Consider the following 6,000-nt stretch of genomic DNA (forward strand, 5'->3'; position numbering starts at 1 on the left):
TTCTCACTAAGATACCTTAACCTGTTAGTGCCCAATTCATTTTTAGTTAACATACATTCTGTATTTTTGGAAAACAGTGTCCTATCAACCCAATTTATAGAAATATGAAGAAATATTTTTGAGTTTTTGCCTAAATGTGAAAGTTTTGGCTATCCTCATTTGAGGATGCTGGACGATTGGCAGTTGTTTTCTCATTACACTGCTTACTAGGAAAAATTGACAAGGGATGAAGAAATTGCTAATAATGAACGTAAAATAACATTTCAAATCTATTATTTATTTAACAATAAGTAACATTTACAAAATTCTTAATGTAAAAGTTCTGCAAAACTGAAACTTCGCCAAAGCCTGATATGAAATTTGGGCAAGCATACCATGCAGAGCATAACATTAAACCTCCCCCATTATCGTCCTCAGCTTTCCTTAGGAGTTCTCATACAGGCATCGTCTTTGTTTTATTTGAACATAGAGATCATCGTCCTCAGACCAATAACCTCTTTCACTGAACAATTGATGATAGTCACTAAAGATCAAAAACCCTACAAATACACGAATTTAATTGCATAAAACTGAAAATTTTATTTCATTTTTCGCATCCTATCGCCTTTTTCAGTTTCCTCTACAGTCATACTTACACCTTCTTCTGAAAAGAGTTCTTCAAAACTATGCACAGGAGAGAGACCATAGAGCTTTTTTTTTTCAGTTCATCTGACAGACAAGAATCTTTCTTCCCTAAGTCAGGAAATGAATATTTTGGAACCTGATCACACCATTAAATTCCTCTTTAGGAGCTCTTTTAGAAGAAACACAAGGAATATCTTTGTTGTCTCTCTCAGGTAAAATTTCAGTAGTATCTGCAACACTGCTTACATACGTATTTACTAACAAGTCATCTTCAATATTTTCCTCATCAGGCTGCTCATCTATATGAGGAGGTAAAGCTTCTGTTTCCTTAGAAAGTAAGTATTCTGCTGCCTCTTCAACAGTTTTAAAGACAGTGAGCCATGGCAAAGAAATATGAAAAGACCAAAAAATACAACATTTACCACAGAAATGTCCAGTCTCCTCAGATGAGGACAGCAAGTTTTCATGCACTGGGACACAAAATATGATGAACTATTTTTGCCGCAAAAAGTTCCAAACAGTATCACAGCCAGAAAATGACAGTGAGCCTTACCTTAGATGCAGCCACAAAAATAAAAATAGAAATAACCAGCAGGCTCTGTGAAAATGTATAATTTCTGTTAACAATCTTCAGCTGAATAACTGTAGCAGAGAAATAACAATGGCACCCATTGTTGATGTAAAGCTTACTTTAAAACAACAAAAGTTCATTGTTGGTTTGGAGTAGCATACATTGTAATAAGAACAGAAAAATGGAGTGTCTTCAATCGAGGACAATGCCCGCTAATGGATTAATGTAAACATGTAAATAAAGTAAACATTTATTATCTCCAAATTGAATCTTTATTCATAACTCTTGGAATATGGTGACACAAAATGTATCCAGCAAAAGTAAAAATGTGCTTGGTGTACAGAAAATATATATGATTTATTGCTACTTGCTACACTATGTAGCATTTGTAGCAAATAGCTATGGAACAGACATCTAAGCTTATCTTAATGTTGGCATTTAAGCTACATGACCAGATGAACTTTACATTTTATTCTAATTTGTCAATACCTATAAACAGAAAGTAGTTATAGTGCTTTCAGCCATAGTGCTTTTATCATGCAACATGCATGAGTCTGAATTTCTTATTATATGTGTAATCTTTACATAATGCCTGCAAGTCAGACACTAATCGTGTGGTTATGTAACATTTTTTGATTTTCAAAGATACTCCTATTAAGGTTATATTTGTTTGTGTAGTGCTGTTATATGTTTTTATATATACACCCTAAGACAAAAAAGACACACCACGAATGAATTATCTGAATGGGATAGAATCTGGTAGATGTGCTGGACATGTACAACCAAACAAATGGTTACAATCTCAGAAAAAATGGATGAGTTATCCAAGAGAATAAATTGAGCAAGTTAATAGTGTGTTGGAGCATCCCTGGCGTTGATTGATACAGTTATAGAATGTCCTCTTGAGAGATATGTGCCAAATTCTGTCCAATTTGCACATTAGATTGTCAGAATCCTGTGCTGGTTGAAGAACCCTTCTCATGATGTTCTAAACATCCTCAACTGGGTAGAGATCAGATGACCTTGTTGGCCAAGGCAGATTTTAGTAAGCACAAAGACAAACAGCAGAAATTCACGCTATGTGTAGGGTGACATTACCTTGCAGAAATGTAAGCCCAGGATGACTTGCCATGAAAGGCAACGAAACAAGGCATAGAATACTGTCAGTGTGCCACTGTGCTGTAAGCTTACCATCGATGACAATCAAAGGAGCCTTGCTACGAAAAGATATGGCACCCCAGACCATCAATACTGGTTGCTGGGCTATGTGGCAGGTGACAGTTAGGTTGATATCCCACCACAGTCCAGGGGTATCACCAGACACATAATTGCAGGTCACTGGGACTTAGTTCAAAGTTGAACTCATCACTGAAGATAAATCTACTGTAGTCAACAAGATTTAAGGCTGAAGACATGTCTGGAGATGCTCCAGACAGTGGTGGGCCACCAACCAGACCGTCGCCCACCATATGGCCTGATGACCAGGAACCAAGAGTAATGGCCTGCGGTGCCATTTCTTTTCATAGCACGACCACTTTGGTTGTCTTCATGTATGCCAAACCCTATCTTCACCAGCAAGGTCACCAGACCACTCCCTCATTGAGAACATTTGGAGCATTACGGGAAGGGCCCTCCGACCAGCTTGGGAATTTATTGATTTATCATGTCAGTTGCACAGAATTTGGCTGGATATCCCTCAGGAGGACAACCTACAACTCTATCAATGACACACCGAAGGGCCAGAGATGGACCATTATGTTTTTGACTTGCTCAGTTTGTGTAGTTGTTTCTCTTGAATAAATCATTTTTCTGAAATTTTAATCATTTATTTATCTGTACATGTAAATGAAATCTATTGATTTCTGTCTCATTTGGATCATTCCTTTGGGTGCATCGCTTTCTTTTTGGTCTTAAAAATTATAGCTATGTACATGATGTGTTCTAGCACTACACCATAGTTAACATAATGAAATAATGGAGAATCGCAGTGTACTCAAGGAGGATGCCCTGAATAGAGACACATGATGGAGGGTAAAAGAAATATACCAAAATGTTTTTATTAATTGGTATCTGTATTCATTAATTCTATAATAATAATAAATTGATGACAGAAATACCTGTAAGATTTGCACCTGACCGGAAAAATGTTCTTAATTTTATGCTTTGAATAAGTACTGTTGTTGCTTGTGCGTGATTTGAGGCAATGACCAGCACTAATTACCACACAATGAGACTGCTGATTTACTGGCTTACACAACTCGTGCACGAATTGCACATGCCCCCCCATCATGTGCAGGCCAATTGAAATTTTGCTGCCCCTAAAGGGCCCTACACATGTGGCAATTTGTTGGGTCACTGTTCAACTGACCAACTCAGTGGCAGTGGTCTGATCAACAGCAGGCAGCAGGCCTGGTCCATATCACTGGCTGCTTGTTGTTTAAGTTAGGTTTGTTGAGGATGCCATTTGGTGTAACAAAGGTGCAAAACTTGAATTTGTTTTGACTGTTTAGAACTGACAAGGCCAGACAAGGGAAGGGAAAAGACAATGTTTCCTCAAAAGAAGAAATCATGCCCACTTCATTTCTGAAGGTGCTGTTATCTGACTGTATCCACAGTTTTTTAAGAATTCTGAACTGCTAAATCATCATGCCACATTTGAAGAAAAATCATATTGGAACTGTGATGAGAGAAGCTGCAAACTGTGAGGGGGGCTCTTACTGTGTTAAGATTTCTTGCTATTGGCAGAACTTATCAAGACCTTTAATTCAGTGCAGCTGTATCTCCACAGTTTTTGTTTAACATTATTCCAGAAACCTATAAGCTTATTTACAAATGTTGAGGAAATATATCATACTAAAACAAAACTAGTTGACTTGCATTTAAATTTATGTATTTATTTATGCATGTAGCATACAAAATGTCCTCTATTAGTTTAAGAAACTCATTTCAAAGTAGAAGTACAAAGATTGCAAATGGTGGTGGTGCTCACCATGTTGCTGGAATGTGGTACATTTATATTGGTAACATTGACACCATCGAAAGAACTCTCAACAGTGAGTACATGTATGTGTACAGCAATCAGTCAGTTCTGTGCCATGTGTAAACATAGACATATATTGTATTTATGTTGTCGTTAATAAATATTGTTACCATTGTAGCAGTTCATGGTTGATAAGTAAAAAGAAGATTGTTACTCAGAAAAGTAATGACTGGCTATGAACTAAAGAGGAGACTGTTATTTAAAAAGTGTTTTTTGTGAAATTGAATATGGTTAACATTAAGATCCGAGCATTTCATGGAGAAGACTATGGGAACTAAAAATGGGGAATAGAAATGTAGCTGAAAATAAAGAAATGCTGTGCTGCAAGAGCAGAAACGAGCACAAACAAGTCGGAAACTTGGGAAGAAGGTAATTTGACCACAAGTATATGTAGCGATTTTGAACAAGTAACTGATGTTCATGAGTGATAAGGAAACTGCATTTGTGGTAATGAAAAAGTTCAACGAATTACAACCTAAGGAGTCGACAACACTGAAAACTGTGTGAAGAAACAAGTTGGTCAAACTGAAGTTAAGACTATAGTAACATGGTGACATTCTTCAGCAACTTTTTAAAAAGATAATGAGCAAATTAAAATTAGCAGGCATTAAAGTGACAGAATGGGAGGAACTAAACTACATGTAGGGAATCTTGCCAGAACTTTTGCGTTGTGCTGGGGACTTGATGGACGTTTTGAAGGAAGATCAACCAGTCAAATAGATTAAAGGTAAAATTCAAATGACGGCTGTAAAAAAAAAAAAGAATGGAAACAAAGGTGTAAAATCCAGTGCTTTTGGCGCTGAATAGAAAACCAGTGCAAGCCAACAGGAGAAGTTACATAGCAGATGTGGGAAACCAGGACATTTCAAGGGGGACTGTTGCCAATCAGGAAGAAGCAGAGATTCGTGGAGGAGGTCATGGCAGTTAGAACATGGGCAAAGTGAGTAGCACATTGTAGGTAACAAGATGTAGTCCATATGGTCAAAGTGAACAGTGTGGTTCAAATGGCAGCCGTCTATGAGTATGCTGAGGTTAACAACACAACGGAAACAGTATGGACAGCTTTGTAACAGAAGTACAAATCCTGGTGCATGTAATAACATTGAGTCATGTAACAGCACATACACTGATTGGTTATTGGCTAGTGGTTGCACAGTTGTGGAGTTAGAAGGTAAACAAAATCTACAGAAGAAATTCTTTGTCATGACAGTTTAAACCTAGAACATGGAGTACAAGAAGTAATGAAATATGCTCAGAATTTAAGATCTAAAAAAGATAAAGTTACAACACAAAAGTTGTGATGATTTTACTGCTTTATTTAGTAAACAAATAAACCACAAATTTCCTAAATTGTCACTGAAAGGAAATATACATCCAATACTATTTCTCAAAGCATTCAGTAATATGTTACGTTGAAACATGGCTTGATTATAATGAGATTCATCATAAGTTACATGAAAGGTGACACATAACAATGGGGAATGCTCCAGTTAAGATTTTATGACTTATGAGTTTTAAATCACTTTTAAGTCTAAATACTGGATTGAGGGTACTCAAAAGAAATTGCATGAGGAATTGTTAGTTACCAAGCCGTATAATAGTAATTACTGGAAAGGATATAGCCATGTTGTGGAGGGGCACATAAGCAAGACAAAATACTTGGATGACCCAAAAATAAAGGAACATTTACTGGAAATAATTATTAGCAGTTTACTTTGCAGAGTAAAGGGTAAACATTTGAGAAATATTTCATCATTATTAGAAT

This window comes from Schistocerca piceifrons, chromosome 1 (genome assembly GCF_021461385.2).
Source record: "Schistocerca piceifrons isolate TAMUIC-IGC-003096 chromosome 1, iqSchPice1.1, whole genome shotgun sequence".
Lineage (NCBI taxonomy): Eukaryota > Metazoa > Arthropoda > Insecta > Orthoptera > Acrididae > Schistocerca > Schistocerca piceifrons.